Raw genomic sequence first — 10,933 nt, forward strand, 5'->3', positions numbered from 1 at the left:
TAAAGTAGCAAGTAAATAGTGTATGCAGCCACAAGGATGAAGAAATGGTTAGTTAATAAATTAGCCTGGAATTAAAACTTGATGAAGAGTATTCTGATTTATATATTTATTAATTTTCTTAGATCAAAGCAAGAACACTAATTAATAGGGAATATTGAAAGAGTTTGCTTTATTTTCTTTATTAATAGTATATATAAAATTTTACACATGTTATTATGACTTACATATAAATTCTCTATAGATATTAGGAATAGGAATCTGAAGAATAGAGATGCAGATTCCCTGTTTTCAAGGGCAAAACATTTCAGGCAGTAGTTGAACAATTTATTGCAAAGAATTCTCTCTTTCGGATTGTGGGAATATAGTACTGTCCTCTGAACATAGTTCCTATTTTATCTTATCTATACATTCTCGATACTATGTTGGATTGTTCCAATTATGAACAATATTAGATAAAAGATGGCAATGGAATAATACTATCAAGATGTTGAAGGAAAGCAACTTTCAATCTAAAATTTTATATGCAGCTCACATTGTCATTTGAATGTGAGATGAAATAAAGATAATTATGTAAATAATATAAAGTTTGACGAAAGTTTAGGAAACAGATCCCCATTTGAAAAAAGTCTTGTAGGAATATTCTGTAGCTAAAGATAAAAGAAGTTCCTGAAAAAGAAATGAAATAAGTTCAAGAAAGAATTTATCAAATCTTATTTAGTAAATCTAAATAAGTAATTACAGTTGACCCGTGAACACCACCAGTTTGAACGTCCAGGTCCACTATTACGAGAACTTTTTAATAGTAAGCACTACAGTACTACACAGTCCACAGTTGGTTGAATCCATGGATTCAGAACAAAGGATAAGGAGGAACCACGTATACAGCGGGCCAACTGTAAGTTATATGTGGATCTTCAATTGCACAGAGGGTTGACTCCATTGACCCCCATGTTGTTCAAGGGTCAATTTAACTTAAATAAAGGCTTTGGGACTAAAACTCCAAAGGATATTGGAAGAGGAAGAGTAATAAGGAAGATCAGGAATGATAAGGTTGTTATCAGTGGGAATATACAATATTGAGAAGCTGTAGGAATTTATTGGGTAAATGTAGGCCTAAATTCAAATAATCACCAGAATAGTAAAAATAGAAAATAAACTTTTAAATCAGTAGAAGAAATTTCAATATATCAGATAGACACTAGGACAGAAGAAAAAGTAAAAATAAAGCAAAACTCTGTGTGTGTTTGTGCATATACATTTTTGTGTGTGTTGAAAAAATTGTCTTAATAGAATGGTGCCTAGAATAAATATAAATGAGTTTAACATCAAATAATAGTGCTTTCACGTTAGATTTTAAAATCACTAGCATAAGATCCCACTAGGTATTTTAAAAATTTCTCTCGAAAAAACATGAGATTAAAAACAAGGTATTTAGGGCTTCCCTGGTGGCACAGTGGTTGAGAGTCCACCTGCCGATGCAGGGGACGCGGGTTCGTGCCCCGGTCCGGGAAGATCCCACATGCCGTGGAGCGGCTGGGCCCATGAGCCGTGGCTGTTGAGCCTGCGCGTCCGGAGCCTGTGCTCCGCAACGGGAGAGGCCACAACAGTGAGAGGCCCGCGTACCGCAAAAAAACAAAAACAAAAAAACAAAACAAAACAAGGTATTTAAAAAATTTCTCTCAGAAAAATATGAGATTAAAAACGAGGTTATAGTATTTTAAAATACAGTTTAAATTATTTCTACATACGTATGTACATACATACATAATATACATACAGAGGGATATGGAGAGAGAATTTATTGTGAACAAACACAAACACACATAGAATAAAAGAGCACAGGTGAATATTCCTAAAACTGAGTATGTACTAGGCCAAAATAGAGCCTCCGTAAAAGAAACAACTTTATGTACATTATATTTTCTCACTATAGTGAATTAAAATTAGATATAATTTACAAAATAATAGATTTTAGCAAAATAGTAGGATATATATGCGTTAAAGTTCTTGAAACCTTCATTTTCAAGCACTTTCTCACTAATTCTCCTCCCACAAGTAAAACTAGGCCCAGAATGTTCTATAAGTAAGCTTTACCAAAAATTCAAGAAATAGATGATCTGTATCTTACATGAGTTGTTTCAGAAAATATAGAAGGACAGAAAACTACCCAATTCATTTCATGAGACCAGTACCATATTTTTAAAAATTCAGCTCTGCAGAAAAAAAAGTTATGTTAATTTCATTTCTAAAAAAGTTGCAAATATCCTAAATACAACTGTGTGTAATTAAATCCAATAGAATAGTAAAAAATGAATTCAATGAGATCAAGCCTGATTTTTTTTTTAAGTGTAAAGATTTTCATAATAAAAAACCCTATAAAGTAAAATGCCATAAAATGAATTCAGGAGAAAAAATCCATGATTATTATAATATTTATTTAACAACATTTATTAAAGCATTCATACTGCACCAGACACTGTTCTAGGGCTTTACACATATTAACTAATTTAATTTTCATAATAATATTATGAAGTAGGTAGTATTATCATCCACATTTTAAAGATGAAACTGAAGGAGATTATTTAGGCCAGTTAAGTTCATCGCACTAATTAGAGGCAAAGCTGAGATTCAAATACAGGCAATCTGAATCCAGCGTCCAGGTCTAGGTTTTTAATCACTCTTTATGCTGCCTCTTTTGTGATAGATGCTGAAAAATCATTTGATAAAGTTAAACTTTTAGTATAAACATACTAGAACCCTAGGACTAGAAGAAAACATTTTTTACATAAAAAAGCTATGTTTATAGAAATTTTCATATGTTAGATACATTTTTTTTTAATTTAAGGAATAAAAAAGAATACCCCCTACCACTCCTCCCGTCCAACATTTATTCACTCAACAGGTACTTGTTTGTCACCCACTATACTCCAAGCACTCTCCTAGGCACCGGGAGAAAAATAACACAGGAATGGGGAAAGAGAGTACTGGGTGGGAGTTATGAGTTTAAATAAATGGATCAAAAGGAAACATTTGAATTAAGGGTTAAAATAGGTAAGGTGGTGCTGGAGGTTCTGGCCAGTGCAAAAAATAAAAATACCTTTTAAAAAAGGGACCAAAAGGTAAGAATAGAAGTGAAGAGATAAAAACTATTATTAGAAGGTGCTCCAGTCACTTACATAGAAAAGCTTCACAGAAAATAATTTATGTTAATAAGAATTCAGCAGATTTCCAAGAATTAAATCAACCTAAAAATCCATAGCACCTCTTTACATCAACAATAACAAATTAACACATAATACAAAATTAAACACCATTTATGTGAATATCTTGAGTTTAACTTATCAGAGAACGCATAAGACCTTCATACTCATGCATGCACACACACGCTTTAAAAACTCTATGAACTTTAAAGAAGATCAAAATAAGTGGAAAGAAACACCACTTTGTTGTCAGTTCTCTCCGAATTAATGTAGACATTGATTATTCAATATTCCTAATTAAAATTCTAGCAAGATTTTACCAGGGAATTTGAAAAGCTGATTCTAAAAAATATATTGAAAATCAAAGGCTCACAATTAGGTAAGGCAATTCTGAAAAAAGAAACCCAAACTATTGTATTAAGATGTCACAAAGCTATATTAATTAAAAGAATATGGCATTAGCATGAAAAAGATAAATAGAGCAATTGAATTGAGAATAGATTGTTCAGCAAATCCTTTTAAATATGAGAATGTGGTATATGTTGAACTGGCATGAAAAATCAGTGGTAAAGGATAGAGTATTTGTTAAATCACATTAGAAAAATTGACTATGTAGAGAAAAATGACTTTGAGCCTACCTCACAGCATATTACAAAATAAACTCCAAATGAGAAAAATTTGAAGAGCAAATCTATAATTTTAATGAGAGACATGCCTTCTTCTTTATCAGTTTTTGTAAAAAGAGTTCTAAAAATGTCATCAGCCAACTAGTTTCCAAAGCATCCAAGCTCTGAATTGCAGCCCTGTGTTTTTCTAGCTCTTCTTGATATGTTTACATCTATGAGGAGGATAGAATTTCAAAGAGAGGTTGTATAACTCTATAAAAATAGAGAGAATTGGTTTAGAAGAGGCCATTAGATTTGGTATCCAGGAACTCCTCTGAAACTTTAGAGAAAGGAATTTCACTAGCCAGCTGGGGACACAGTCTTAAAAGCACCCAAAGCATCTTGGACTTTCTATAGGAAGACTCAGCTTGACTAAATATCTGGCAACAGACAAGCATTACTCACCAAGACATTGAGAAATACAGAACTGTTACGTTTATTTTTGTTTTATTTAGAGATGCAGACAAGCTCCTGTAGCCAAAGCAAAACTTGGAACCATTCTGGATTTTGGTCTCCGAGCTTAGGTTTTATAAAAGATTCAACAGTACTTTTGACAATCAGTGGTTTTCCCCAATGTCCTAACTAATATTATCTCCCTTCACAAAATAGGCTCTCACAGCCAGGCTATGGTAAATAATTCCTGAAAACACTGCCACTCCTGCCTCCTGAATTACTGTATTGCCATTTTTTAAACATTCTGGAACAAAGGCTCTACAAACCCAAGCTATTTGGTTCCATAAGAGAATGGGCCATAAAGAAAAGAGGTTGGGCTTCCCTGGTGGTGCAGTGGTTGAGAATCCACCTGCCAATGCGGGGGACACGGGTTCGAGCCCTGGTCCAGGAAGATCCCACATGCCAAGGAGCAACATAGCCCATGTGCCACAACTACTGAGCTTGAGCTCTAGAGCCCATGAACCCCAACTACTGAAGCCTGCACGCCTACAGCCCGTGCTCAGCAACAAGAGAAGCCACCGTGATGAGAAGCCCACTCACTGCAACTAGAGAAAGCCCACGCGCAGCAACGAAGACCCAACACAGCCAAAAATAAAATAAAAATAAATAAATTTATTTTAAAAAAGAGGTTTATAAAGCCATTATTATTATCATCATCATTTTCGTTATCATTATTATTATTTTGCCAAGGGCGTGGATTGTATTCTTTTCTCTCCACATGATTCATTCTTAATGGTAAGAGCTTTATTTTAGCAAGTGTTTTTGAGGTCTTTGGAATTTAGGAGTAAATACACAAAATAATCCATCCAACGTTCCAAATCATGGGTTGGAGAGTAGGAATTATTGTGGATGTGTATCACCCTATAGAGAAACCTGTAGGTAATTTACATAAGGAAAATAGAGTTCATCTCTAGCAGAAGAGGATTTTCTCACAGCCTGACTGCTTCGGGGAGCAGTCCTCCTGGAGAAAAGAACTGGAGGGCAGAAGTTCAGGTTTCCACTTAACATGTGAAAAATAAATTTGTAGTAGAGTTTTCAGAAGGAAAAATGGACTCTCTTTAGAGTATTGAGTCGCATGCAACTAGAGGTATTTAAGCAGGGGATGGGTAGTAGTAAGAGAGAAAAAAAAAACCCATAAAAGCTTTCAGCGGGCCCAACTGCCTTTCCATTGCTGAGAGTCTCTACTTCTGAAAATTCATTTGGGGGCTACATTCATTTGTATACTTCCTCATCACATATGTGTAATTCTCAGACCTTGAGGGCTGGTGGATTGGGCATAAACTTCAGTTTAAGTAGACAGCTTTGTGGGGGGACACATGGAAGCGTTCACATTTCCATGGAGCCCTGTTGAGGCATAGAACTAGGAGGAACACACGAGAAATGAAAGGCAGTACCGGTGTGGGGAACTTTCGTTGTCTTCCCTACATGAGAAACGTGACACAAACAAACAAGTATATTGGTCAGTTCCTTGCCAGCGATTTTGTTTATACCATTCTTCCTTGTTTGAATTCCTCCCACCCCATCTCCACCCGTGGCAATTCAACCAGTGTTCCTGTCCCAAATCAAATGGAACTTTCCCCATAAAATAACTCCCTGATTCATAAAATAAAATTAATAACTCCCTGATTCATGCTTCCCATATGTCTTTTCAGTTTTAGCACTTAATGGGTACTTCTCTTGCAGCCTTTAGGTTATTCTAAAAATATCTTTTCTTACCTACTGGAATCTAAATGTCTGAGGACAGAGAATGTGTCTAAGAGATCCTTACACCTAAAATGTGTAATGACACCTGAAAAGTGTAATTATCTACCTTATAGCTAGTACATTTCACTAGATAGATATTAAATGAATGGAAGAATGAATCAAACATTCTGAATAGAAGGAAAATGTCAAAGTTGCTTTGCTACAGCAGGATGCCTCTCTCCTTTTCCTTTGATCGAAACTATATGTTCTTTTATTTCAGACTTTGGGCTGGAAAATTATCCTATCAAGAAAACTATGAGGGGTACAAAGTAGGGAAGTTTGTTGAGGGCATATGCAACTCCATGAAATAGTTTCAAAGATCAAGGTACAATTTTTTCCCCTTTCAGGTAAGGAAAACTGTCTGTGAGTGGAATTAGAAAGAGGAAAAAGACCAAGTGAAGTTTAATCACTCATCATGAGTGGTATTAGAACCACTGAGAAAATTATCGAGAAAATGACTTTCCCTCAAAAAGGTAAACCCTGTCAACAGCAGGAGGTAAAAACCCCAGTCAACAGCACTGAGCGAAAGGTAAGAAGATTTCAAGCAACTTAAATACAAAGAAACTTTTTAAGACATTAGTGACTCTTTTCCACATTTCCATTAAGGTTCTATCCATAAAGAAAATATTCCCCTGTATTCCACAGCAATATATCTTATTTTTTTAAATATGCAGCAATGCCAGCCAACTAGAAGCTGAGGTGGAGACACTGAACAGCTACCTTGGCACTCGGTTCTTAACATATGTTCAAAGGGTTAAATTTTTCAGCAAAGCCAATAGGATGACAGCCAGATAAAACATTCACAGTCCTCAGCGTGGAAAATAATGTTGCCAGGCCAGGCGAAATATAATTTCTCCTATGTCTTTTCTCTCCAGGAAGTACTTCTGAAAAACACCTTTCCAGCACAATAGTCATTGAATCCAATTACATATTTTTAGACACCACTAACCATTCTTTTTTTATTTCTTCCATTTCACGAAAATTCTCCACATCTGGAAAGAACAGCAATGAAGAACAGGAACTGGTGCATTCATGCTCGGCTCCTACCGGGCATGTTTCGTTTTATTTCCTCCATTTTTATGACACTTTCCTATGCTGCTACTCCAGACGTTCAGTGAAACACCTCACTGCCGAGAAATTGTAGGGGAAGGAAAATCTAAAGAAAGTCTGACTGAAGGTCTGAGTGTGAGATCACCACACCATCAGCAGAGGCAACAGGAGCATATGTTTAAGCTTCTCAGAACCACTTCTCTGGGGTCTCATCTTGGTCTCTGTGTATAAACTCTGCTGCCTTTTGCACCGCTGATCCATTGCCAGACAAACTGGTGCGCTGTCCTACCTGTGCTTGTCTTCTGTAGCCTGTCTTCCTCCGTAATGTCAGAAAGGACACAAAGGGCCCTATCATTGATTCATTTTTCCATACTTCACCCATAGTGTCTGCAATCAATCAGTTTTTCCCCTGGGCAGGTGAGAAGTCATTTCCTTCTATCTTTTCGTTTATTAAGAAGCAAGAACTAGCTATGAATACTATCTAGAGCATGGTCTGGTGGAGATAGGGAGGAATGAGATATGAGATACAGGTCAAAAATGGAGCTAGGGAGGAATGAGTTATGAGATACAGGTCAAAAACCGAGCCATGACCTCAGATTTAAGCATGATGGAGAAGAAAGGCAAGATTGGTGCCTAGAGAAGCCATCTGTTTAGAAAAAGATGTGAGGTAGATAAGGAATACTTAGCACCTCGTCTCTGCATATTCATTATCTAAGGGAAAAAAATTGGCTTTTGCTTATTTACAATATGAGAATGAGTTTCAAATCCTTGGCTAATAGGTGGAGGCAAGGTGGGGAGAGTCCATGAGGGTGCTAGGTGTCCACAATATGTGAGACAGAAAAGCACAAAATGGGAAGTGTTGACCTTAAACAAACAGACTGCCAGTTATTTCTCCAGCAAAAAATGGGTTTATTCAGGATCAGCAAAGAATTGCAACGGTGAGCCACTCACAAGTCTCCCTGCAGCAAGGAGAGGAGAACTCTTTTAAAGAGGAGAAGAGGAAGTTGGGAGGGCTGTACTAAACAAAGAGTCCATTGGAGGAATTGAGAGTGCCAAGTATAGTGGCTTTTCGTTGGCTGAGTTGTGACAGTCTCTCATTGGCTGAGCTCTTGCCAGAAGGAAGAGGACGTCTTTCTTCTTCCTGTCGGGATCTGCAATCCTTGTAGGGTGGAGAGCTCCCCCTCTGGCTTCCTGACAATGTTTTAATCAAGATGTCTTTTTATTAATTTTTATAGGTGGTTGTGGACTCTAATGCCAAATTGTGACAATTCTGTAAACTTTTCAGGGGGCAACTCTTGGCCTATTTTAAATATCCTAAATTAACTTTTTCCTTCACTACTCGTTCTCCCTTACACAACCACACTGCCAGTTAAAAAGAGAACAATTTTCCTCTCATATCTCTATTGGTATAGGTGATAAATAAATCTCTTGATTGGTTTTTAAAAATTTTTTATTCATCAAATATTTATTACCTTGTATTCAATCAGTACAGTCCTATGCTAGACACTGAGATCAGAATGGTTCTATTTTTTTATTTTATTTTTTACAAGGGAACAAATCCACACTTTTATTTATTTTTCAGTAAGTTTAAATCTTTGACGGGTACAGCATCACACAAATTCTGTGTCCAATGGCCTTAGTAGGAAGGTTGCTTCAGAATTTGGCATGAACCATGCCACTGTTTCCATGAGCACAAGTTATCTTTCCCCAGATTACTCTGTTTTTTTTAGGTTTTCCACCAGGAATTACTGTGTTGTTCTTTGCTTTGTATACATAAGCACATCTCTTGCCTAGATAGAATTCAGTTTCATCTCAAGCATATATACCTTCAATTTTCAGGATACCTGTGTGCTCCCTCTGGTTCCACAGACACTGCTTATAGCCAGCAAGAATGACCTTGGACCACAGCCTTCCAGACATATTTGTTGTTTTAGAAGTCCTGCTCCTAGCAGGCCTCCACAGGGTCCAAGATGGTTGAAAAATGAAAGTATTTTTTTAATTTAAATTTAAATTTTTATTACAGAAATAACATTTAACATGAGACCTACCTCTTAAAAATTTTTTAAATGTACAATATGTTATTGTTGACTCTAGGTACAATATTGTACAGCAGCTATTTAGAGATTATTCATAGATACCTCATACAAATGGAATCAAGCCATACCTGTCTTCTGTAACTGGCTTATTTCACTTAGTTTGTCCTTAAGCTTCATTCATATGGTCATGCATTGCAGAATTCCTGTCTTTTTTAAGGCTAAATAATATTCCATTAGATGTATATTCCATAGTTTCTTTACACAGTCATCTGTTAATGGACTTTTAATTGTTTCCACAACTTGGAAATATTGTGAATAGTGCTGCAATGAACATAGGGGTACTAAAACTTTTTGGATACTGATTTCAATTCTTTTGGATAAATTCTAGAAGTGGAATTGCTGGATCTCAAGGTAATTCTACTTTTATTTTTATTTGTTTCTTTTTAAATAAAAATTGTATGTATTTAAGGTGCACAGCATGGTGTTTTGAGATATAGACATATATATAGTGAAATGATTACTACATTCAAGTTAATTAACATATCCACCTCCTCACACAGTTAACATGTTGTTGTTGTAAGAGCACCTGAAATCCACTCTCTGAGAAAATTTCCAGTACACAATCCAGTACCATTCACTATAGTTACAATGCTGTAATTAGATCTCCAGATCTTATCCATTCTACATAACGGAAACATCATACCGTTTGACCAACAGCTCCCCATTTCCTCCACTTCCCAGCTCTTGGTGAACACTGTTCTACTCTGTTTCTATGTATTCAACTTTTTTAAGATTCACATATAAATGAGATCAGGCAGTATTTTTCTTTCTGATTCTGGCTTATTTCACTTAGCATAATGTCTTCCATTTTCATGCATGTTGTCGCAAATGGCAGAATCTCCTTTTTTTAAAGCTGAGTATTTCATTGTATGTACATACAAACACTTCTTTACTCAATCATTCATCAATGGACACTTAGGTTGTTTTTGTATTTCAGCTATTGTGAATAATGCTGCAATGGATATGGGAGCATAAAATTAAGGTACTGCTTTAATTTTCATTGGGTATATACCCATAACAGGGATTTCTGGATCATAAGGTAGTTCTATTTTTAATTTTTTGAGGAACCTCCATACTGTTTTCCATAATTGGTATACCAGTTTACAATCCCATCAAAAGTATATAAGGGTCCCCCTTTCTCCACATCCTCCCTAACACTTGTTACCTTTTTTGTCTTTTTTTTTTTTTTTTTTGCCATACGCGGGCCTCTCCCCGTTGTGGCCTCTCCCATTGCAGAGCACAGGCTCCGGACGCGCAGGCTCAGCAGCCATGGCTCACGGGCCCAGCCGCTCCATGGCATGTGGGATCTTCCCGGACCGGGGCACGAACCCGTGTCCCCTGCATCGGCAGGCGGACTCTCAACCACTGCACCACCAGGGAAGCCCCTTTTCTGTCTTTTTGATAATGGTTATTTAACTGATGTGAGGTGAGATCTCATTATGATCTTGATTTCCATTTCTCTGATGATTAGTGATGTTGAGCACCTTTTCATATATCTAATGGTAATTTGTATATCTTCTCTGGAAAAATGTCTATTCAGCTCTTTTGCCCATTTTTTATTTGAGTTTGTTTTGCTACTGAGTTGTATGAGTTTCTTACATATTTTGGGTACCAGATATATGGTTTTCAGTTATATGGTTTATCAGATTTATGGTTTTCAAATATTTTCTCCCATTCCATGGGTTGCCTTTTCATTTTGTTGATGGTTTCCTTTCCTATGTAGAAA

General features: G+C 36.3%; 1 pseudogene across 1 annotated transcript; it reads right to left on the reverse strand.

Annotated features, from left to right (window-relative positions):
• Nucleotides 1-8,505: 8,505 nt before the first annotated feature.
• On the reverse strand, nucleotides 8,506-9,031 carry LOC309977593 (large ribosomal subunit protein eL33-like; annotated as a pseudogene). The gene has a single exon. The product of its transcript is annotated as a large ribosomal subunit protein eL33-like (transcript).
• Between the last annotated feature and the right edge of the window lie 1,902 nt (nucleotides 9,032-10,933).

Source organism: Leucopleurus acutus (assembly GCF_964270905.1).
Source record: "Leucopleurus acutus genome assembly, chromosome: 21".
Lineage (NCBI taxonomy): Eukaryota > Metazoa > Chordata > Mammalia > Artiodactyla > Delphinidae > Leucopleurus > Leucopleurus acutus.